The 23,395-nt window shown below is 55.1% G+C and overlaps 1 protein-coding gene across 6 annotated transcripts in view; it reads right to left on the reverse strand.

Annotated features, from left to right (window-relative positions):
- NDST1 (N-deacetylase and N-sulfotransferase 1) overlaps positions 1 to 20,013 on the reverse strand; it is a 56,496-nt gene extending 36,483 nt beyond the window's left edge. For 2 of the 6 annotated variants that reach the window (XM_037508938.2, XM_037508931.2), the window contains exon 1: positions 19,973 to 20,013. The gene's annotated coding sequence lies outside the window, so the exon portion shown is untranslated. The other 4 variants (XM_037508934.2, XM_037508933.2, XM_037508936.2 and 1 more) reach the window with 4 other exon arrangements.
- Positions 20,014 to 23,395: the final 3,382 nt, after the last annotated feature.

Here is a 23,395-nt window from a genome sequence, read left to right on the forward strand (position 1 = left end):
GGAAACAGACCCACAAATCATCCATCAATCAACTAGCAAACAAAGCATAAAGCGCAGGTTCACTCTCAGGCTCTCAACCTGGGATCTGTTCTGGGTTTGCTGGCCAGAGTGCCCAAAAGGAAACCTCAGAGGCTCAGACCCCACTTGCTGAGAATTTGTCTTTCTTCCAGCTGGGCTTGACAGTTGAAAGTTCACCTTTGCACAGGCTCTGAAGACAGGGTTTACTGAGCAAACAAACAAGACAGCTGGGGGGTGGGGTGGAGTAGAAAGCTGGACAGGTCAGGGACAGCTGCCCTCCCGTCTCAAGGCCAAGCTCCCCTTCCAGTGCCACTGAAGCTCCAGAGGCAGATCAAGGTGGGCAGGCCCATCACCCTCGTGTTATTCATTAGCCATGAGCCACCCAACCCTCAAATCTGTCTGTGACAGTCGAATCCACCCATAATTACTTTTCTTAGGTTCAGATCACAGCCCTCCAAAAAGAATGGAATATTTCCTTGCACATAGCATAACCCCCACACTGACAATCACTAGCACTAACCAAACTTGTGGTCCCTCACCAGCCCCACACCAGGCCCATGCTGACAGCTTTTCCTGATTTATCACATACAACCCTCATACCCTGAGAGGCAACGCCACTGACATGTGCACCGTACAGAGGAGGAAACCGAGGCTCAGAGAGGGTAAGTAACTGACTCAAAGTCACACAACTGAGCAGATAGAGCTAGAAGGAGCCCTTGTCAGCCCACCTTGGAACCCCAACTTAGAGCCCCTTTGAAGTCCTATTGCCCAGCATTTCACATCATTCCTCAGCCAGAGTATACCAGAGAAAAGCTTCCTGCAGGTAACCCGTGCTAGACTGCCTAAACCAGGCTGACCCAGCTTTTCCAGAAATGGGAAAGCCTTCATTCCCAGGAAGGGACATGAGGGTCCTCACCTTCCCTGACTCAAGAGGCCCATGTCAAGGAAGAGGAGAGTCAGGAGTGCAGGGAGGAAGCAGGAGATCTAGCTAACAGGCCAACTCTGAGGACAAGGGTGACACAGATCTTGAAGGTCTGCTGCAAGCCACATACTACACACAGCAACTCCCAAGCACGACCTCATGCTTTTGTCATTTATTCCCAGTGACAAAATAAGCTCACCATGCCCTGAACTTCCCCCTGCCTACACCCCTGCAGATAAGCAGGGAAGTGCTGGTTGACATCAGCCCCTTAAGCCCCCACATGCTCACCCCAGGTCTCCAGATACCCCAAGATCCTGACACGCAGGCATACTAGGGGGACCTCTACTGGATGCAAAACAAAATCCATGTGGGCCTGCCTGGTATACCCATCATCATGGCAGCACCTCCCCTGGCTTCCTCTGTGCCTCTGGCGGAGACCCTTTCCCTTGGAGCCGCCCTGTCCTGCAGAGTGGGGGGTGAGTTCGAGTTTGTGATTTGCTGGGGTCAGCAGCCTTTGAGAGCTTACTGAAGGCTGCCAATGGGCTTTCCCTGGACAGGTGCCATATCTCACACAAATTCAGGGTGGTGAGGATCAGCCTCCCAAAAGCGGCTCTCTCCATGGGCCCTGTGGTTCGGTCCAGTCACAGCTCCCACAGACTAGACTATGGACTGAAGCCAAAAAGGTAAATTCCGAACACCCTGGGGCCTCACTCCTCATCCAGCTCCCCATGGTGCCGTGGTCGATCTATAACTCTCAGACATGGTGGCTTCAGGTGGCTCTGCCAACTTGCCCAGCTGTCAGGAGAAGCCCAAGAGCAACTAAGCCCTCCCTTCCTCTCTCAGCTGCCACCTCCTTCTCCAGCACCGGGAACCTGCCAGGGCAGCCGAGGAGCGGGACACTGGAGGAACCTGCTGCTGATGTGGAAAGGGACAGGACCAGTGCCAGGCCTGCCCCAACCCGTGTGCCTGCACTCCTCCTGTGTGGTAATGAACATAAACACATTGTATGTACAACCATCAGACAGGAGACAGACTGGGGGTATGGAGGAGGGCCAGGGCCATAGTCAGAGGGGATGGGGAGGCTGGGGAGAAAATGACAAGACCTACCAGAGCTCCAGACAGCAGCTGCTCAGCTCTGCTTCACTCCACTGTGTCCTCTCAATAGCGCCACACACCACACTTAACACAGCCACACCTAATCCCAGAGCCAGGACAAATGGCATTACTGTCGCCCAATCCCCTCCCTGAGGGAAAGGAGGGGGTGGCCCCAGGACGCCCTGAGCCACCAACCACCTTCCCAGAAGCTTCCACCACCCCCCCACCATGTCCTTGTCCCATGTCCCAGAGGCCACCAGTCCCTACCTCAGAAGTTCTGCCCAATTCTGCCCCACACTCAGGGATTGCCCACAGTGGGTAGGGACCCCCCCCCCAATCTGGACTTGCTTCCACTCTAGAGGAGAAATCACATCCCTCCTCTGCGTGCCATCTGGTCATCTGGCCCCTCTCAAGAAAGGAGGCAGCTAGGTGTGGAAGGAGCCCGCACCTGCAGCAAGGGTAACGACCGCTGGCTCTACCTGACCCCCTCTGTGATCTGAATCAAGGTCCTTCCCTCTCCAGGCCTCAGTTTTCCCACCTGTCCTGAGACCAGGAAGAACTGATATTCTTAAATGGGGCCAGCTGGTATCTATGACACTGGTTTTGGCCCCAAAACCACAGCCCTGCTGCCAGGCCCTTCCCACTCCCAAAAGGAGGAGGGTGTCTAGCAGCGTGGCAAGTGTGGGAGCACCGAGGTGCTAAAGCTGAAAAGGGCCCTATAGAGTCCCAAGGGAACTGGCCGCTGGGGCCCAGCCACACTGGAGCCAGGCCAGGCCACCTGTGTCTGCCCTTCAGCAGCAAACACCAGAGAGCGAACTATAGGGTGCATGTCTTTAAAGGGGACACCTCGGAGAGCACAAGGTCACCTGTTAATATCAGAATTTCAGGCTCCGAAAGCAGCAAAGAAGGGAATAAAAATTGTGTTTATATTTGCGAAACTTAGGAAGAAGACCAGGCAGCCGAGCCAGGCGCCTCACATACCACAAGGGTGGTCTAGGATCCCTCTAGCCAGGGCAGATTCCAGGACCTTCCGCAGGGATTAGCTGCCTCAGCTGCCTCTTAACAAGTCCCCTGAGGCCCAGCGGTGGAGAATTGTCCAGATGACCGCCCCCAACCAGGCTGCCCAGAAAGGCTCCTGAGGCCAGAGCATGAGGGGGGCAAAGAGACAGGGAAGCTTTGAGACACCTGGAGCCACAGAAGCCCCCTAATCTCCTGCGGGCCTGGTGGGCACACCACCGGGCCTGCTGAGACCAGGGATGTCCCTCAAGACTCGCTGGGGCTTGTCAACACCACGGGAGCCCTCGCTGAACATACCTTGGGGGTGAAGGGCTCAACACACCTCCATGGGGTGCAGCTGGTGGGGGAAGGGTGGGAGGGCCTTGTTTTCTCTGGAACACAGACAGCAGTGACATAGAGCAAAGAGCCCTGGGCAACCCACTTATCACAGACTCTTTTAAAAAAAGGCCTGGGGGGCTCGGTGAGACTCCAGAAGGTGCCTCACAGATGTTCCCATGCCTTTAAGGCTCAGGGACCAATTCCTGGGGTCAAGGGACTAGAGCTCTGATCTGAGCCCGTGCTAGGGTGAGGCAGGCGAGGCAGCAGGCGCAGATGGGAAGGAGGCACATGCTCTCGGGCACGTTGCACCTGCATGGCACTGATGGCAAGCTGCCCCTCCCGGCAGCTCCCAAGAGTGTGTGCTCTGTAGTCTCATCGAGGTGCTTCACTGGCCTCATCCCAGTCCCAGCCTTGCACTGGCCTGTTCAGTGACCTCAGGTAAGCACCCGTTCCTTTCTGGGCCTTGCCTTTTCCACCCATGCAATGGAATGGTGTCAGAGGACCCCACAGGCCCACCTAAGCTGGGTGATTCTATCCATCACCCCATCAGTCCCCAGGCTCCAGGAGAAAGCACATTATTCTATCACTCTACATAACTCTGCGCAGCCCTTTGCTAATAAGTGCTTAACATCCCCTTTATCAGGGCCTCACAATGTGGAAACTGAGGCTCCTGGCAGGCAGTTTGCTCAAGCTCCTAGTCGGGAAACCCCTAGCTGAGATTCCAAGTGGCATCTGACTTTAATTTCTACATTCCATGGTATCAACCACGGATAACCCAAAACCCATGCGGCCAGCAGATGCCACTGAATCTTTGCACCTCCCACATCCTCCAGGGCGCAGCGCTGATGTGAAAGGCGCCTGGTGGAGGCTGGGGCAGGCAGGCAGGAGGTGAAGCCGGTGTGGGTGCTGAGCCTTTGCAGGCTGACAGGCCTCCAGTCAATCCAACTGTCCACTGCTGTGGCTACAGCACCCTCCTTGCCATTGCCATTAGCACGCCACAGCTACCGCCATGCCATTTTGAAATAATGCAGATGTGAAATTTTTTCCGCAGACATTGCTTTGGCATCACATGGTAAGAGCAGAGCAAGTATTTCTTCCACCTTTCCCAAATGAGGGAAGTGAGGTCCCCAGAGGAGGAGTGACTTCCCCAAAAGTACAGTGAGAAAGACAGGGTTTGAGAATGACCTTGTTAGTTCACATCTGCCTTCCGGGTCTGCCGTGTCTTTACAGTTCAGCCAGCACTGACGGGACTTTATAAGGGCAATGATCGGATTTTGAGAGCTCACCATGGGCAGGCATAACACCTAGCACTTAACGTACTATCTCATTTAATCATCATGACAGCCTCACAAATTCAGTACTGCTGCTGTTTGAAATTCACAGAGACTATGAGGCTCAGAAACATGGAGTATCTGGTACCAGGCCTCTGTGCTAGAAGAGCCCTGAGCTGGGACTCAGACTGAGATTTATCTGCCTCCTGGGCCTGAGCTCACCCTCCGCACTGCATTGCTCTGTCTAGAGGGTACAGGAGACCAGACACGTGCAAAGAGTGTGTGTGCTTGGCAGGTTATGGCAAGATTATGATAATAGGAGGACAAACAAAACTCTTAGAGAGCCCACACGACAAAGGTTGTTACAGACGTCCGGGCAAGAGGCCAGGAGTCTGAGCAAGGGACATGGGAACAGAGGGAGGTGACGGATAGGAAGGAGGCAGCCTTGCAAGACCTTGGTCAAGTGCCTTGCTAGCTCAGGATCTCAATTTACCCAGCTGTTAAGAAAAGTCCCTGGAATATCTCCAGAGCCTCCTCCATCCCTAAAAACCCTTGGACCCTGGGAAAACAAGCAATGCTTGCTGACAGCCTGGCTGCCAGCCCTGGGGGACTCTGAAATGTCCTTGGCTGTCCTGGCACAGCTCAACTACTGGAAAACAGGCTTGCAAAAGCACAGGACTCGGCTGGCATGCCCGGGCACCACTGAAGTGTGGGTCCTGAGGGGGCCACATGCCTCCCATTGTCAACCTCTCCAAGGCTCCACTACCACAGACTGCACCAGCCTGGATGTAGACAAAGAACTAAGGTCACATCCAAGTGCCCAGTGGAATGCCACTCCAGACCTGCCCTGACCCTGCCAGACCTCTCCAGAGCCCTGCACACAACTTAAATTCTGTCAATGTCACCCACCCCCCAAAATCCCTCACTCACATTCCCCATGTACCTGGGAAGCAGAGACAAGGAGACCTACGGGAAGCTTTAGGGAAAATGCCACAGGGACCTCTATAAGGCAGAGGCTGTTCACCCGTCAGTGAAGCCCCTCAGTTGGGGGAGGTCATGACAGCCCACCAATGCTTATTCTCAGTTCTCACCTGGCAGGGAAAAGGCTCAGCAACTTGCCAAGAGGACTCAGCCCAAGTTTCCACACTCACAGCTGCCCTCTTGATCACACACCTACCATGCTCATGCTCAATAACCTCCTGTGGCTCCCACTGTCCACCGTGCAGAGCCACTCAACCTAACCTACCTCACAGGCTGCTGTGACTAACAGTCGGGTTAACTGGGTGTGGTATGTGGTAGGGCCTTTATCAAGTGTTTACACACACTTTCTCATTTAATCCTGATAGTAACCCTGTGACACAGGTTACTGTGACTGACCCATTTCCACAGATGAAAAACTGAAGCTCAGAGAGGTTGTCACTAGCCCATGATCTCATAACCCAAGAGTTGCACTCATAGTTCCTGACCACTGTCCTCTCTGGCCTCCCCAAGTGCTCCCTGCCACACTCAGAAGCCTGGGGCCAGCTCGGCACTTCTACGACTGGGGGGGACCAAAGCACAGAGCCAGGACAAGGTCCAAGGCCTCTGGCATCCCCTTGCAGGTACCCCTGACCCATACTCTAGGTTGAACACCCACCCAAGAGGCATGGGGTTGGAAGGCCGGCCTGCTACCACAGTGTCCTCAGAACCTGCCTCTGGCTCTGTCCAAAGGAAAGGGAAAGCAGGAGTTGGTTTGCAGAGAGAGAAAAGACCAAGAAGGGCCCAGGAAAGATTTGTCCTTACAGGACAAACCCTCAGGGTTCGGGGGTCCTCAGGGCACCCTCTCACGCCCCCTACAGGTATTGCCCCTTCAAGAACAAGACCATGTTGGCCCAGGACCCATCTCCACCCATGTCTCTGCTCCCCCCGGTGTATGCTCTGACCTAGCACATCTGACTTGGAATCCCCATCTCTCCCCAAACCTGCTAGTCCAGCAGATCCCCCTGCCTAGGCAAACAGCAACCCCGTCTTCCCTCTGGCTAGACTCCTGCCATACACACTCTCTCTTTGCAGCCCGCACCCCCTACTCCATCAAGCTCAGCCTGCACAAGCAAAATTCTGGGATACGGCGCCTACACTGAGTGTCCTCTCGGCCAGTCTTACTTCCACTCCCCGTCTCTTCTCCCCTAAGGAAACCCACCTGATCCCTCTCAAATGCATGTCCAAACAGGTCAGACCTCCACCCCAGACCTCCAGCAGCTCCCCCTTTAGGCAGACTGAGCAGTCCTCCCACAGGGCAGCGAGCCTTCCGGGGGGCCCGCGCACTCCCTCTCGCCTGGTCTGCCATCACAACCGGCCTGTTCTCTCTGCCACAGGCATGGAGTGCCCTGCTGCTCCTCAGCTTCTCCCCTCACCTCCTTCCTTGAGGGCCCTGCGTGGCTGCTCTGTGTGCGTGAAATGCTCTTCCCCAGGCAAGCCGCAACTCCCACCCCACCCCTGGAACTGCTGTCCCCTTACCTGAGACTTTCCACCATTACCTGACGCAGCGGAGCCCCTCCCACGCATCACACTTTCTATCCTCAACCAGTTTTATTTTTCTCTCAGGCATTTCCCACCACCTGACAAATTGCTAGCGTCGGACTGGCATGTGTTGGTTTGCTGGTTCTGTCCCACTGCTGGAACATCAGCCCCAAGTCCAGAACAGGGACTAGGCTGTTTTAGTCAGCACCCTTTTGGGCTGGAAGACAGCAGATGCTTCATAAAAATGTGTTGGCTGGGCCTCCCTGGTGGCGCAGGCAGTTGAGTGCAGCACTGTGAAGCTGTCCGTAGACTCTGCAGTGCCGGTTCGCTCCCCGCCGGCCTCGGAGAAACCCACATGGCAAGCAGACCTCTCCTGTGTGCACCCGCTGCTCCCCTCAGCAGTATATTTCGTCAGTCTGCCTGTTCTGTTCCCCGCTCTGTCTCTGGTGAATCCTCTCACCCTCCCGCGCATCCGGCCTGTACCCTGGTTCTTGTATAAATAAAATAAATCTTTAAAAAAAACAATGTGTTGGCTGAGGGAATGCTGCCATCCTCCTTCGGGCACACCTTTGGGTTCCTGCAGCCCCCTAGAAAACCAGGGTTGCCTGGAGGGTGACCTAACATGCCACCTGTGTGAGCTGAAACATGAGGACTGTCACGTGAACAGCTGCCAGCCAAACCCACACCCTGCCCTGGAGCAGCTGCCGGCTTGGACCAGGACAGGACTCTGCATTTGCCCCTATCTGAGACCTCAGCCCATCCTTTGGAGGGAGAACTGGGTCTGATGGGCCTATGGATGGTGCCAGCAGCAGGAACATGGGTCGGCTTGCTGCTGTCTTCCTGGCTGCCAGGGCTGCAGGGTCCTGCTTCTGACCTGTGCCCCCAGCAAAAGGAGGTGGAGGAGGGAGCCCAGCACCACGCCTGCCCTTTTCCTGTTGTCAGCAGGAGAACCATCAGAAGGAAGCTTTGTTCTCAGAATAAAGAGCATGGAGCCCAGTGCCAGGCGGAAACGGGCACAGAGGCAGCTGGCCCATTAGAGACAAGGAAAAATAAAAAAGTGGGATGGAGGATGTCTAAGGGGTAATTTGCACACCCAACCGGTTTCATGTCTCCAGGGTGGCTGTGACAATGGTGGCTGCACTGTTCCAGGCCCCAGACTCGAGGTCATCACAATCACCCAATTGTCCAAGCTGCCCTGTAGCGGGAGGTAGGGATAGGGGCAAGTTGCCTTGTCCAGGGCTCTGGAAGCCTGGGGGCCAGGCCCAGCTGTCCAGGCACACACGTGCTAGTCAGAGGGTGCCCTCCCTCTATATACCTCAGTCTGCCCATCTGTAAATGGCTTTCCGCACCTATCCTTGAAGTGCCAGACTGCCTGCCACAGCACCACACAGGGAGAGCCACTCAGCCTGTGGCCAGACCACTGCCCACCCCCCAAGCCAGTCTTCCACCCTATTTAGGTGTAAGCCTTTTTTATGGGGCCTGACACTGGGGCATAGCCCTGACCTAGCTCCCAGCCTGCTTCCTTCCTTGGCATTGAGGTGCTCCTCTCCCGAGCTGTTACCTAAAGAAATGAAACAGTTCTGCTCCTGGCCTAGGTTAAGGGCAGAACTGGGGGCCCCTACATACCCAGTCACCGGCACTTGTACCATCCCCAGTTATCATTTGCAAGGATGGCTCACAAGATGCAAAAGTCAGCAGGAAGAGCCCAGCAGTGTTGCACAGAGGGCCAAAGAGAAGCCCAGAGAGGGAAAGGGGCATACTGTTGTCACACAGCATTGCTGCCATCCAGGCATCTTCCCTTCCAGCCTGGGCTCCATGTCCTCAAAGCACATGCACAGATCCCAGGGTATAAATCTTTTGGGGCTGGGAAGGTTGTACCCTAGTCTGAGGGGCCCAAAAAGGAGGGTCAAATGCAGCTTTTTATAAGCTCCCAGGCCTTTCCTGTATCCAAAACAATTGTATCCTCCTAGCTATGACTTCTTCCAGAAAGAGACATCTTATCTGGGTTGAAGAATGGTAAGGATTTCAATTAAAAGAGTAAAATAAACCTTGGATGGATAGACAGCTGGACAAAGGTGCTCATGCATAAAGCATGCACTCTAGGGAGAGAATAAAGCAGAGAAAGACCCAAAAAAGAAGACCTTCCCCCACCCCACCTCCCCTTACCCCATGTTCTCCCAGGATTCAGCTCTGGACTGAACAACCCTGAAGGCTGATCCCTGCCTCCTCCCTAAACTCCTCCAAACCCAGGTAAATGTTCCTCTCCTTGGTTACACTGTAGGCCATGTGTGTTGACTATTTATCTGCTGCTTAAGAAGCCATCTGGGTCAGTGGCAAAGCAGTCCCATCTTATTGGGGAGAAGTATTCAAGGACCTGACGGCAGGCAAATCCTGAGGCCTCTATCAAATGGAAGCTTCACAGCTGTTGGGGAGCACCACTGTACATCCTCCTTCATAAAAAAGCACTTATTATGCTCCCACTGTACCCATGGACCTGAGCCTGAGCACAATGCTTTGAGGGACAGAAGCTTTGAGGGACAGAGATGAGTCTGCCTCTACCCTCGGCTACCCTCAAAATCCCACAAAGAAGACAGACAGGGCATCACATGACATGGCAGGAGAGAAGGGAGTCCATACCTTCAGGGTGGAGTTGAGAACTCAGATGCCTAGGGAGCCAGAAAGATCATGTAAGTGTGTGAAGTGGCTGGGTGGGGATGGGGCAAAGTGGCGTGTACATGACTTGTCTCTAAGAGTGGTCACTGGAGAATGTAGGCTCAAAGTCTTCAGAGCTTCTCATATTTGAATTAAAGCCAGGAGTGGGGTTTTTTGTTTTGTTATGTAAAATCTCCTGTTAGCCACCAGCTCAGTATTTGGCCTGGGCCAAACAAAGTCTGCCCACAGGACGGATATGGCCTGCCAGTTTGAAATCTCTGTTTTCTTAAAAAGGACAGAAGAGCACACTGTGGCGCTCAGTAGAGGATGACTTCCCTGCAGCTGAGGTATCAGGGAAGACTTCCTGGAAGAAGAGGCATTCGTGCTGGGCTGCAAGGATGTAAGGGGAGGGAATGGTCATAAACATTTGAACCAAAGTGCCATGGGTGAAGAATCTCCCCAGCCAAGAACTTGCCTCTCCCCCCAAAAGGAGTCCCTGTCTCTGTCCCCAAAGCAAGCAGAGGCTGTCTATCCCCAGGTATCAGGAGGAGGGGCCACCCGGCCAACAAAACCTCTGGACTAAATCAATCAGCACAGAATAGCATGGGCTCAATTTCATCCCTGGAGCTTGCAGAACTGGTCAGCTAATGCAACAGCTCTACAGGAAAGGGAGAGAAAGAGACAATGGAGGACAAAAAAACAAGGCTGAGAATCCCGTCCTGCCTGGCTTGGCCCAGCCAGTTACATAACCCTGCCTCAGGACAAAGCCTCGCTCAAGGCACCAGGGAAGGCTTGGGCCAGGGAGCCCTGAAGTTACAGAGGGTTCCCCCTCCCTCCCCTGCCCACCCCTGTTCTCCAACCTTGCCCTGAGGCTCTCAAGCACAGAGAGCAAGATTCCAAGATAAAGTACTTAACAGGATCACACAGCAAATTAGCAGCAGAACTGGAACTAATAATAATAACAGCAAACTTTACCAAATGATTGCTTTGTATCAGGCAGTATCAGGCTTTGCACATTTAAAGCCTGTAATACCAGAGCTGTTCTTGTTATTCCCATTTTGTAGATGGAAACTGAGGCACAGACACAGGCACTCACCCTGAGCCATGCAGCTGGTGAGTGAGCTGGTTAGAAACCAATGGCAGCCTCGCGCCCACTCTCTGAAGATTGTCATCAGGCTGGGGACATACCTGCCCCTCAGCAGCCCTCTCTTCAGTCTCACTGCGCACATACAGCCCCCTCGGCCCCAGTCGGCACTTCCATGGTCGCCCAGTCCTCTGACAACCTGGTGGAACTCACGGATTCTCTCTGTGGAAAAAGAATGCACAGAAATGCCTACAAAATGCTGTGCCTGGTTTTAGGGGCCCATACACCCCTGCATGGGGTAAAGATCGTGGGATAAACATGAGCAACAGTTCAGAGGTCTCTAGGTCCCTTCCTGTCTGTGAACTTGAAGCCCAAACACAGGGCCACCTAGTCCACAGCCATGGACATGAATCAGCTCAGGGCCTAGTCACCCCCAGGGCTGGGAGAACATCAAGACACACAACAGCCTTCGCCTCTGCACCTACTGAGAGTGACTCAGTGCGGGCTGCTGGGCACCTGGCACACAGCTGGGCCCCAGCATCTGGGCGGGGGTGGAATCTCCAGGGACACCATTACAGCCCTCTCCCTACAAAGCAAGTCACCACCCAGTGTGCTCACCTTACTGCAGACAGACCCAGCCCTGGCCCCACCCCGGCAGCTCTCAGGAGTTCCCAAGGGGAGGGCCTCTGCAGGCCCTGCCCAGCCTCCACACCAGCCCAGGCCCAGGGAGCCGTAAGACAGACAGACCCTGCAAAGCACCTGAGCACCAGAGCCTAGTCCTATGTCCTCGTCCTCTGCTGCTTCATGGTGCCGCCTCATGCTGCCCCTCCCAGGCTCCCCAGAGCCTCGATTTCACCACCTGTCAAATGGAGAGACTCCCAATAGAGTCCTTCCCAGCTCCAAAGCCCTGAGTCTATAAACAACAGCATCTGCCAAACTTCATGGAGCTGTGGGGTCCTGCTTTCAGGAAGTTACATAAACATCCTCAGAGAAACAAAAGTCAAACCTACAGGCTCTACTTTTTTTGTTTAAGGATATCAAGAAGCCTTTTTTATAGTCCAACTTCCCCCATCCCACTTCCATTGTTCCAAATATCCTCTCAGGACCTAGAAAATACATTTGGTTTCCGTCTGGAGCTTGGGCTTCTTGGTGTTCTTCCTCTTGGAAGCCACCCCACCCCTCCTTGGCAGCTTTCTCCCCAGGTCACACCCATATCTGCCCCCAGCATTGCTCCGGGCCACCCTGAGGGCTACCCGGCCTGCCCAAGATGGGAGATGGAGCAGGAACAGATTTCAGAAATGAACCCTTCCCTGGTCAGGACAGAGAGAGCTCTGTCCCATTCTGCTCTAAAACGTGGCCTGGTGTGGGTAAGCAGCTGTTCCTCTCTGGGCCTCAGTTTCCCACTGAAGAGTGGAAGAGTCTGGAAAGCCCTGGGGACTCTGAGGCAGAAAGAACAGCAGGATAGACTGTGGACTCTGTTCTTGCTCCCTCACTCCCTCCAAACTTCAGAGGAGACCCACTTTTTGCTCTCACTGTCTCTCCTGCCTTAGCTGTGGGACCTTGAATTCAGCCCTGAGCCTCCCAGTCTGAAACAGCCTGCGCACAGAGCAGGGAGAAGGACCATGTGTCTGCAGGAGAGGCCCCAACTTGGGGGCTTGAGGTCTAACCACCCCAACACAATCCTACCCCTAGAAAGGCCTGATTCACTCATTTGGAGACTGTATTTGCTCTCTAGAAAACAAGCTAAATTGTGCCTCCTATACAAATACTTCTAGATAATCCCCACTGCCCTTCTTCCAGTGAGTTCACGCTTCTAAGCACCCCTATCTAATTCTATAAAATTCCAGATCTACCACCTTATAGCTAATGTGGTCTCTATAAAATGGGGCAATGATGATGCCTACCTTATAGGATTATCCTGAACATTACTCCAGATGTGGCTGCATAAGAAGCGTCCAGTAAGCACACTGATAAGCACACTAATAAACATGAGCAGGGAGCAGGTACATGATCGGCATCATTAAAATACCAAGATGCTGAAAACCACTACGGTGCTGGGATCCCAGTCGGCACCATAATGGAACCATATGTGCCCCATCCCCAGCACACTCTTCTGCCCCACCTCAGTCCCAGAACAGAGGGCTACATTCCTGGCACCCACCCTTGCCACCTATAGAGACTCCCCAGTCTTCAAGCTCCCCAGCATAGTCCCCTGCAATCATGTTGGGGTTCTAGTGAACCCTATCACTATGTCCCAGGTTGTTCCCTGGGAGTAAAAAGCTGTTACATGTTACAGATGGTGGCTCCTTGAAGTCAGGGTACAGAGAAGCAGGGATTTCCTCTGGGCCCCTCACATTTGCGGGTGTCTGAAGATGCTGAAAACATATTCTCCTTGGACAGCCCAAGGAGAGAAGCATCTATTTTTTTTAAATTACTTAAGCAAGTATTTCTCAATCTTTAGCATGCATCAGTATTACCTGGGGGGGCTTCATAAAACAGTCTGCTAGATTCCCTCCCTCCCCACCCCCCACACGGTTTCTGACTCAGTGTGCCTGGGGTGGGCTATGTAATTTGTATTTCTAAAGAGTTCCCAAGCAATGCCAAGGCTGCTGGCCCAGACACCAACTTTAAGAACAACTGACTTAACTCAGGTGAATCAAAGAGGGCTCTGGTGAGCAGGTGGGGCTAACGCCCCTGTAAAAGAAAAGCAGGGGCTGCTGGGATGAGGAGATGGGAAATCAGGCAGAAGTCACAGCGCAGGTCCTAAAATGACAACACTAGTTTCTCCTCACCTGGCCTCTGCCTGGGCAGGTCGATGTACGCAAGGCTGGCAGTGTGAACCAGAGGTGGCTGCCACTACACATTAGCCATAGCAAACACCCTCCCCCTGCACCCCCAGCCTAGGCCTGCCACCCTGAGGCCTGTCTGGACAGGCCATCCTCCAAGAACTCGAGGAAGAGAAGAAGCCCCGCTTCAGGTCTGAACGGGTCAGAGTCCCCCCACCTCTTAACCCCATGGTCTCCAGGATTCTGCTTCATGGCTCCAGACACAACCCCGTCAGTCTTGGCCAACTCGGATTACATTTCCTCATTTCCGGTGTTTAACATAACAAGTCTGTCTGTCTGGCCAGAGCAGCCCCTCAGAAATCAGCAGACAGCGACTGTAATCCCAAGTCCAAACCTCTCCAGACTAAGCATCCCCCTTAGGTGCCACATCTGCTAAAAGAGGATGAAAACCCGGCCTACCTCCTACGGCTGCTGGGTAGTCAGTTCTGCCACCATTAGCAGTGACAGAAACATTAGCCACAGAAAGCGCCTTCACTGATGTGAACTGAGCTTGAAGTGAAGCCCTTTCCCTGCATTCTCTCCCCAAACATGTGAGATAGGGACAACATTACCTGCTCTGTGCAGATGGAGAAACAAACGGCTTGCCCAAAATCCCACAAGTAGGAAGTGGGCTGGCAGGGATCTGAACACAGATCCCCTGGCTCCAGAGCTGAGCTACCAGTCTCTGCCCCATGTCCAGATCACCTGTCCCGGGACCTAGCCCAGGTGCCCTCCCACCACTCTCTACTCCCCTTCCCTGGGCACCTGTCCACAGTGCACACATCTGGTTGCCCCATCCTAAAGGCAGCCACAGGACCCACCAGCCTGGCCAACTCAACATGGCCACCCGAGAGCCTGGGCCAGCAGAGCCTGAGCACTTTAAACCTAATGAAAGGAGAGAAGAGGAAAAACAGGTGTGACAAAGAGGAAATCGTGACAGCTTCCTGGATGAGCAACTCCCACACCCCATGCAAATCAGCCTATCTCTCCCGGCCTCTGTTTCCTCATCTGAACAAGCCTTCTCAGGCCATCAGACAGGAAGTTTGGAAACTCAAACTCCAGGAATCTTTTCCCACACCTATAAAAAGATAGATCACCTTGGAAGGAAATAACAATAGTAACCATTATATCCTTGAACAGCTTCTGCTTAGGAGACTCTTACAATGGGTCAGGCTCTGAGCTTCACAACCTTCCTAGCAAAGAACTATTACTATCCCATTTTGTAGCGGAGGAAACCTACACCTGGAGAGATTTAGGTCGTTTGCTCTAGTTCCCACTGCTAATGGTGGCAAAGCTGGGATTTTGAACCCAGGACTCCTGACTGTCAATGGCACCCCACCCCACCCCAGGTGCAAAAATGGGCCACATGTAGCCCCTGCCTCTGGAGCGGACAGCCTCAAGATGAGATTCCTCTTTAAAGAACCAGTATTCACAAGCAGGTGGGTGAAGGGCCCCAGGGAGGTCCGGGTAACAGGCCCTATACAGGCAAAGCAAAGCAAGGAGCGGGCAAGGTCAGCCCTGCAGAATTAGGAGTGCTGCACAGAAGTGAGAGATAATCGGGAGAAATAAGAGGCTGGTTCTGCTTGAGGGTTGCAAGGCAGTGGAAGATAGAGCACCAAGGTCTCAAAGCTGGGCACCTCCCATACCTGGTCCTCTAAAAAATGCACATTTTTAAATCAGACTAATCCAACCTGTATGGAGAAATAAGATAGGTAGAGATAAACAAGGTCAGGAGGCAACTTAAACTTTTCTCCATGGAGGTAAGAGTTTTGGGCCCCTCTGTGACTCCTTTGGTGACAGACTGGTTCTAGCCCAGAGGCCACTAGATCCAAGATAGCCCTGTCCGTCCCATCCACTGAACTCCAAAGCTCCAAACTGGAGCTGATGGGCAGCGCTTCAGTACAGCCCCACACCCAGAGACCAGAAGCCGCTCCTTGCACCTCTACTGCAGGAAGGAGGCGACAATCCTGCCTCTGCACCCTACTCTCTTCAACCCTCCCGCTCCTCACTTTCAAACCCACCTGCCCTTTCCTCCAATCCCTGCTGAGTCAGCCTGATTCATGACTCAGTCTGTTTCCCCACCTACGAGGAGAAAATGAAACCCATTTCACAGATTGAAAGTGGAAGCAGAAGGTTTCAGTCTTCTGTGAAACCAACCACACACTGCACAGCCAGGCTCTGGCAGCTGACCCAGACATCCCATGGGGCCCTTGAAGCGGGGCTGGGCTCTACACCACAGGCTGGGTGTGCATGGAACTGCCCCAGATGTGCAGGAGGGGGCAGGGCGGCTCCATAAGGCTACGAGAAATGCGGGGGGCAGGAGGTAGGTGGTGTACCACCCCAAATGTTGAGACTCTTGGGTGAAAAGGGAACTGAAAGAGGTCACCAGGGCTGACCCTCCTGGTATATGCCTTCAACTTTGGCACCTCTGCATACCTTCAGTGATAGACCCTCACTGCCTCCCCAGGGAGCTGCTCCCTGTTAGCGTCCCCGTCATCCTTGCTGCTCTCTCTGCCCCTAGGAGCCCGCATGACAAAACTATGCCCTCTGCCCACAGAGAGTCCTGCAGGGACTTGAAAGCAGCGACACTGCCTTTCAAGGGTCCTTGCGCTAGCCTCAGAGCACCTGGGATGACCCTGATCCCCAAGGTAGCCACGAAGTCCCACAGTCTCCCCTCTTTCCTTCTCATTCCTATGCTGTGAGTCAGGGCTTGGGGCAGTGTTCTGCTGGACCACAAGCAGCATCTCCTCTGAGCTCATTCTCAACCCGACCCATCCTACTCCCCCTTCAGCCAAGTGACCTCTCAAAAGAGCAGTGCAATAGGGCAGAAACCGTTTGGCCTGGGTTCAAGTACAGCTCTCTAAGTGACTCGACCCCTCTGAGCCTCCATTTCCCCATCTGAAAATGGGGCAGGGGTGGGGTTCCAGCAACAGCAGCTACTTTGCAGGGGTATTGTGCGATCTCAATGGGGCATCTGTAAGGATCCTGGCACAAGGCACAGTAACAGGCATCGACTCAACGGAGCTGCTTACAACCCTCTGTCCTCTCTGCCCACTACGGAATAAAATCCAAACTCCTGAGCAGGATACGGCAAGTGCTCCATGACCTGATCCTGTCTCCCCCTGCTCACTTCCCCACAGCCTGCATCCTCACAAACATTTCCTCCCCCAGGAAGCCCTATCGAAATTAACAACCAGAAGAGCTTTTCCCCTCCACCAAAGCCCATCTATCACTGATCATATCCTGCCTCTTCACCTCGCTTGCTCCTCACCCCCCTCGCCCATTCAGATCAGATCAGCCTCTCAGTCAGAATCCAGCAGCACCTCACCCCATCTCTGTTCCCCGGCACCCTTGTCCACAGACATTTTCCATACATATTTAACAAATTACCCCAGCGTTCCATTTCAGCTAAAGAATGTCCAAGTCCTCCAAACAGCCAGGATATTTCAAGCCAGCAGAAAACCGAATTCCAAGCCAGCAGAAGCCGGCTCAGTCTTTAGGGACTTGTAGGCCTGACTGTGGTCCCAGAATATGGAAGATGGGTACGGTGTGTCCAAAGCCAAGGGCAGAGAAAGCTCTCGGCTGGAAAGATCGGGGCCTATTTTCATGTTCTTCAGTTGCAGAATTTCTTAGCTACCCCCCTAGACCAATCCCCAGATTATGATTTCATACTCAGGACCACATCCTCAATTTGGGATTGCAGAACAGCTCCTTGCACTCCCCTGGCTGACAAAAGTCTCACTATCCATCTTTTCTTGCTTGCTGGCTCCGGCTCTTCACCTGTTGATTCTCCAAGGACTTCTGCTCCTGTTCTGATCACCAAGACAAGGCACCCCCATCCCCTCCACTCAAACCCCTATTTTTCTGAATCCCCTCAAATTTCAGGGGATTTCCATTCTTGTTCCGGCAAGCTGACAATAAGCTGTCAGCCCAGGTGCTCCCCCTCTTCCCAGTGCCCAGGAAACACTTGTTAAGAGCAGTTAGGAGAGCAAGGTACAAACTTGCCTCTCCTAAGAACTTTCATTAGCTGCCCCCACTCCATTAAGATGCTTTTTATTAGCTAAAAATTTGGTTTCTGCTTTTAAAGAAGTGACTCCAGGCCCCCAGCCAGAGCCTGACCAGCAGTCACGAGATGGTATCCCGACCAAAAGACTGGGCCAGGCCAGAGTGCTAAAACCAGTGGAAGTCTGGGCCACCCACACATTATTCCTGAGATCTTTACTGGGGGGCCACACTGTGCCCCAAGCTCGGAAGACCACCCACACATGCATTTTCCATTAGGATTCTGCAATCCTGACACTGCCTCGAAGCCCATCCCACATGACTGTCAAGGCCCTTTGGGGCTGGGGCACCTATAGCAGCCTGCTAGTTTAGCAGTGAGGACCCTGCTAAAACCAGAGGAATCATAACAGAGGATACCTAGGATACAAGTCCCTTGGCCTTAGGTCTCTCATGGCACCAATGGCTCCACTTGGAGGCCCTATCTCTGGCCCCTATTGATCTGAAAATCACCTGGTCTGAGAGGAGATGACAGGCTCTGCAGTCCCCTGGGTGCCGGAGAGAGACCTGTTGACCAAGCCACCAGCTGCCCCCAGCCGGAGCCAGGGAGAAGGGTTCCTTCCCTGCACCACCCACACTGGGAAAGCATTCCTGCCACCGACCCAGCCAGCAACAAGACTAGAACCATCACAGAGCTCCAGGCCCAGGCTCCAAATGACTTCCCCGCCTCTCCAGTTGCCCACAGTAACAACTGCCCCCGCCACCAGTACCAAGCAGGAGGAACATCACCTGGGGGTAAGGGTCACGGGGACAGAAGGCAGATCCACCTGGAAATGAAACCGTGAGCTCAGCCAGCAGCAAGACCTTATATATAGAGTCCTGCAACTAAGACTCAGGTTGGGGGAGGGAAGTCATACCCAAGCCCTACCACTTCCTACCTGTGCCCCTTACCATTCTGCGTTTCGGTTTCCCTCCTAAAACGTGGTTAATAGCGATGTGGACGACTTAAATGAGATAACGAATGTCAAGCAATCAGCCCAGTGCTTGACACATAGGAAACATGCAATAAATACTTGTTGAATATAAACATGCCACCACCGTTTCCTGAAGGACAACTGTTCCCCTTCCATCCTTTTGCGGGCAGACACTATATATTTCCCCCATTTCACAGGTGAGGAAACTGAGGCTTGGGGTAAGGAACCAGCCCCAGAGCACACAGCTGGGGAACGACAGCTACTCGGGTCAGAGCAAACCTCAGACCAGGGGCAGCAGCGACAGCCACTGAGATTGCGGAGGGTGGAGACGAGGGGACAGCGCTGGGGCGTGATGGGGTGGGGCTCTCCCTCCCCTGGGCTTGGCCTGGCTCCTGGCTGACTTGGCTGCTCCAATCTGGGAAAAAGCCAGGAGGCCAATCCCCAGATTCCTGGTCTGTCCCAGAACCCGCGTCCAGGGGCGCCCCTCTTCCCGCCGGCCCGGAGTGCTGAAGCGCTCTCAGAGCAGGGGCTCGCGGCCCCGAGAGCCGGGGAGACGCGGAGTGGGCGACCAGGCCGCTCCAGCCTGAAGAAAACCGGTCGAGTGGCCCGACCCTGCGCGAGGCGGGGAGCCGGCCGCTCACCCCCTCCCGCGCCAGACAAAAGTTTCGCGGCCCGGGCGGGGGAGGGGAGGGGGCGTCCTCGGGAGTGACATTCTCCGTGACCTCCAGCGGCCGCGCGGCCGGCCCGCCCCCGCCGGCCCCGGCCCCCGCGGGTCCCGGCCGCCTGGGTCCCCTCCCCAGCCCCGCGCGCCGGGCGCCGGCTCAGCCCGCCCGCCCGGGGCCCGCCCGCCCTAAACTTGCGCCCGCGGCCGCCGGGGCCCCGCGCGGCCTGCAGCTCTGCCCGGGCCCGCCGGCTCGGCGGCAGGGACGGCTGGCCCCGGCCTCGGCCTCTTACCTGCCGCGGCGGGAGCGCGGGCGAAGGAGGGGGCGCGGCTGGCGGGGCGCCGGGCGCCGGGGTCCCCGGGCCGGCGCGCGCCGCGGGGCTCGGGCCCGGCGGGGTTAACCCCTTCGCGGCCGCCGCCGCTCCCGCCCCCGCTCCCCGCCGCCGCCCGCCCCGCCTCCCGCCCGCTCCCCCCGCCCCCGCCTCCCGGTGCCCAGCCCCCGCCCCGGCCGCACGCCCCGGCCCCGGCCCGCGCCGGGCAGGGCTGTAAGCAGGGGCGCGCCGACTCCCCCTGCGGGCCCGCGGGGCGCGGAGGGCCCGGCCCGGCTCCTCCGACCCGTCCCGGCGCCGGCTCCTACCTCCCGGGATCGCGGCGTGGGAGCGGGCTCCCCGGGCTGGGCGGGCGGCGGCCGCGGCGCTCCCGAGCCCGGCAGCAGCGGGCGTGCGGAGAGCGCCCTGGGGCGGGGGCCGGGGCGGGACCCGGCGCCGCTATCGGGGCTGGATTTCTCGGCTTCCACCCGGATTCTCCCTCGGCTCCCGGCCGATTCGGTGCTGCTCGGCGACCACGTGACGCGGGCTGCCTTTGACCCCGGTCTCCGAGCGGGTAGGGGGCGGGGGCCGCAGGGGGTGTCAGAGGTGGGACCCGCGAGGGCCCGGAGAGGCCGCCGGGCGTCCCCAGGGGGCGACCCCGGGGAACAAAGCCCGGGGGAAGCCAACAAGTTATTCGGGGTCAAAAAGGGAACAGCGCTGGGGGTCGGAGAGGCTCCAGAGGGAACGAGGGAGACAAAGACCCGTGCCCACTGCTCCCCCGAGGGCCCCAAGAGTGCTGGCCGGGACCCAAGAGGGCCCCCCAGGCTCAGCTGCCACTGTGTCTCTGACAGCCCTCCGGGGCCTTCTTGGCCGGCTCCCTGACCGCCAGGTTTCTGCTGGGGTCACCCCTCCTGGGCAGGCCTGCCTGGCCCGCCCACCACCACCACCACCACTGCCCTGCCTCTTGAAACCCCTTTATTTCCTGTATCTTGATGAGCTGGTTCATTTACTGGATTCATCATTTACAAAAAGTGGTCTCCCCCAACAAGTCGTTCCCAGCTGAATCCCCAGGCCAGGCTAACAGGCTGATGAAGAGGTGGCGGACCTTGTGCAAAAGGCTCCTCCCACTGAACCCATTTCCCATTCCCAGTGTTATTTCAATCATCTCAAAGGCCCTGCAAGTCAGACAAGAATATGGTGGTGGTCCTCCTTAAACAGCCAAGACACCAGGCCCAGAGAGGAGAGATGATTTCTGAGAGTCTAGTAGGTAGCTGCAAGCTGGGCCTAAGCCCTTATCTGACTGGTCCAAGCCCGGAGCATTTTGCCATTCATGAGCCAGTCTCTAAAACTGGGGGGCTGAGGGGCTCCTGAATGAGCTTTAAGGAGCTTGTTAGCAATGCAGAGACAGTGATTCTATGAGGCCGGGGCAAATTTGGAAACAGGAGATTGGAGATTTCCTAAACACCTAACAGGCTCAAGATGATCTAACTATAGGAGCAAAGTTCAAGAAAACACAGGAACAACCGAGGCAGAGCAGAGGGAGACAGAGACACCAAGCCTGATGCCTGACAACAGGGTAGACTCATCTGGGTAGTCCCAAAGGGAAACCTTGTGCTGGGGGGAAGGGTTTGGACCAGCTTACTCATGTCGGGAAGGAGGAGAGGGTGTGAGACTACTGAAGCCTGAACAAGGAGAGAGGCGGGGCATGGGAGGAGGGTGGACCTGGGCTCCTGGCTCCTAGACCTGCCTGTGATAGCTTGGGATGGGGGTCAGACCACACCCAACCTAAAGGTGGTGGCCACAAGCCCAAGCTGCAGACCATGTTCAAAGAGAAGCGAAGGCTTCCTAGTATATACTGCAGCCACCTCACAGCCTGACTGGGGTATCCGTCTCCATTATCCACGAGCAAACTGTCCGCTACGATCTGCATTCCTGTGGTCAGTGATCTAAAGTCCTTGAAGGTCAGCTGGGTTTTAGAAGGCCCAGTAAGCCCCCATGAATCTTACTCATGCTGATCTCTGCTTTAGAAGACAGTGCCACACATAGAGGCCCTATGAGCATCTTCTCTGTGCCAGGCCTGCACTCTCAAGAAGTGTCCAGGCAAGTTTGGATCTAGGCTGCATGTCCCTCTTGTGTCCAGGGACTGGCTGAGCTTCGGGCCCGCTGGGGGAGTCCCAGGGCAAGTGCTGTGGGCCACAGTGAGAGAGAAGCAGAATGAAGGATTTTTAGGGGAGTAGGATCAGGAGGAGTAGGATCAGGAGTAGGATCAGGAGGAATGGGGGGCAAGGCATGGGGAGATGAACATTCCCAGCACACGGAACACGTGTTCAAAGGCCAATGGAAAACTGGGTGTTTCAAGGGAAGTGGGGGAGGAAGCAGGAAGAAAAGAATGAGCAAAAAAAAAACTGGAGGGGAACGTTAGGAGCAACAGTCTGGGTGACCTCTTGTGAGGGAATGAATGGACCTGATAATTATCCTGAGGGTCTGGTGAAATGAGAAGGTTGCATACAGTGATAAGAGCCATACTGTGGGAGGGTGGAGGGGAAGGGGCATTCTCTGGCCTGGGCAGAGGTGGGAGTGGGGGGTGGGGCAGCATCTCACCAATGAAACTGCAGAGTAGGGATGGGGTAACTCTCCATCCCTGACTTTCCTTCTTGTTCTTTTCAAGTCTTCAAAATTGCTATTCACAAGCCAAAGCCCACCAGCTCACTGTCATCTGGAAAGCCTGTAAGGAGGTGAAGCTCAGTGCCCCCACCCCAGCCCCTGCATTTGACCTCTGTGGTTCTAGGTGAAGCTGCTTTTCTAACCAAGCTCCAGAGGTGCTCAGAAGACTGTCCCGATGCCTTGCTCCTCCCTCAGGACCCACCCATCTCTCAGAGCTTTGGGGATGTTCCTTCTGCTGACAACCACCCCCTGCCAGAAACCCTTCTCAGCCTCAAATGGCCTCCCTGCTGCCCACCTGACATTCTCCTGGGCAGTCCCAAGCTCCCCTTTGGCCAGCTCCACAAGTCAGAGACTGAACTCATTATCTCCCACCCAAGCCTGCTTCTGGCACTCCTCCTGTTCCCGATTCCCACATCCAGTCCAGAAATCCCACATCCCATCCATGAGCCAGTCCCACTGGTTCTTCCTCTAGTTTTTGTTGTTGTTTTTTCTCTAACCAACCCCATTTCTTCCTCATCACTGCTACCCCAATTCAAGCCACCATCTTGTCTCCCTCCACCTTGGCCCAGGTTAACAATCTCTCAGCCCCTCTCCCTCCCTCCCACTTTGCCCCCTTCCACACAAACTGTGTCATGCTCATGTCTTACTTGAAACCACCAATGGCCTCCCACTACTCTCAGGATAAACTCCTTATTGTGTTGTCCAGCTTCTTTGCTTGTCCTAAACCATACACCCACCTTCCCTTTTACCTAACTAATTCCTCTTTAAGAGTGTGGGCTTGAGGGGCCTCCCTGGTGGAGCAAGGGGTTAAGCACAGCACTATGAAGCTGTCCACGGCCACTGCAGCACAAATTTGATCCCTGGCCAGGGAGCTACCCACATGGCGCAGCAGACCTCTCCTGTCTCACCTGCTGCTCCCCTCACCAGTGTATTTCAGTCAATCTGCCTGTTCTGCTCCCTACTCTCACCCCCCCACACACACACACACCTCTGGCCCGAACCCCAGCTCTTGTGTGCATAAAATAAATAAATCTTTAAAAAAAAAAGAGCATGGGCTTGGCCAGATTGCCTGCGTTTGAATGCTGCTA

This window comes from Talpa occidentalis, unplaced genomic scaffold (assembly GCF_014898055.3).
Source record: "Talpa occidentalis isolate TD23 unplaced genomic scaffold, MPIMG_talOcc4v2.1 talOcc4.13, whole genome shotgun sequence".
NCBI classification, from domain to species: domain Eukaryota; kingdom Metazoa; phylum Chordata; class Mammalia; order Eulipotyphla; family Talpidae; genus Talpa; species Talpa occidentalis.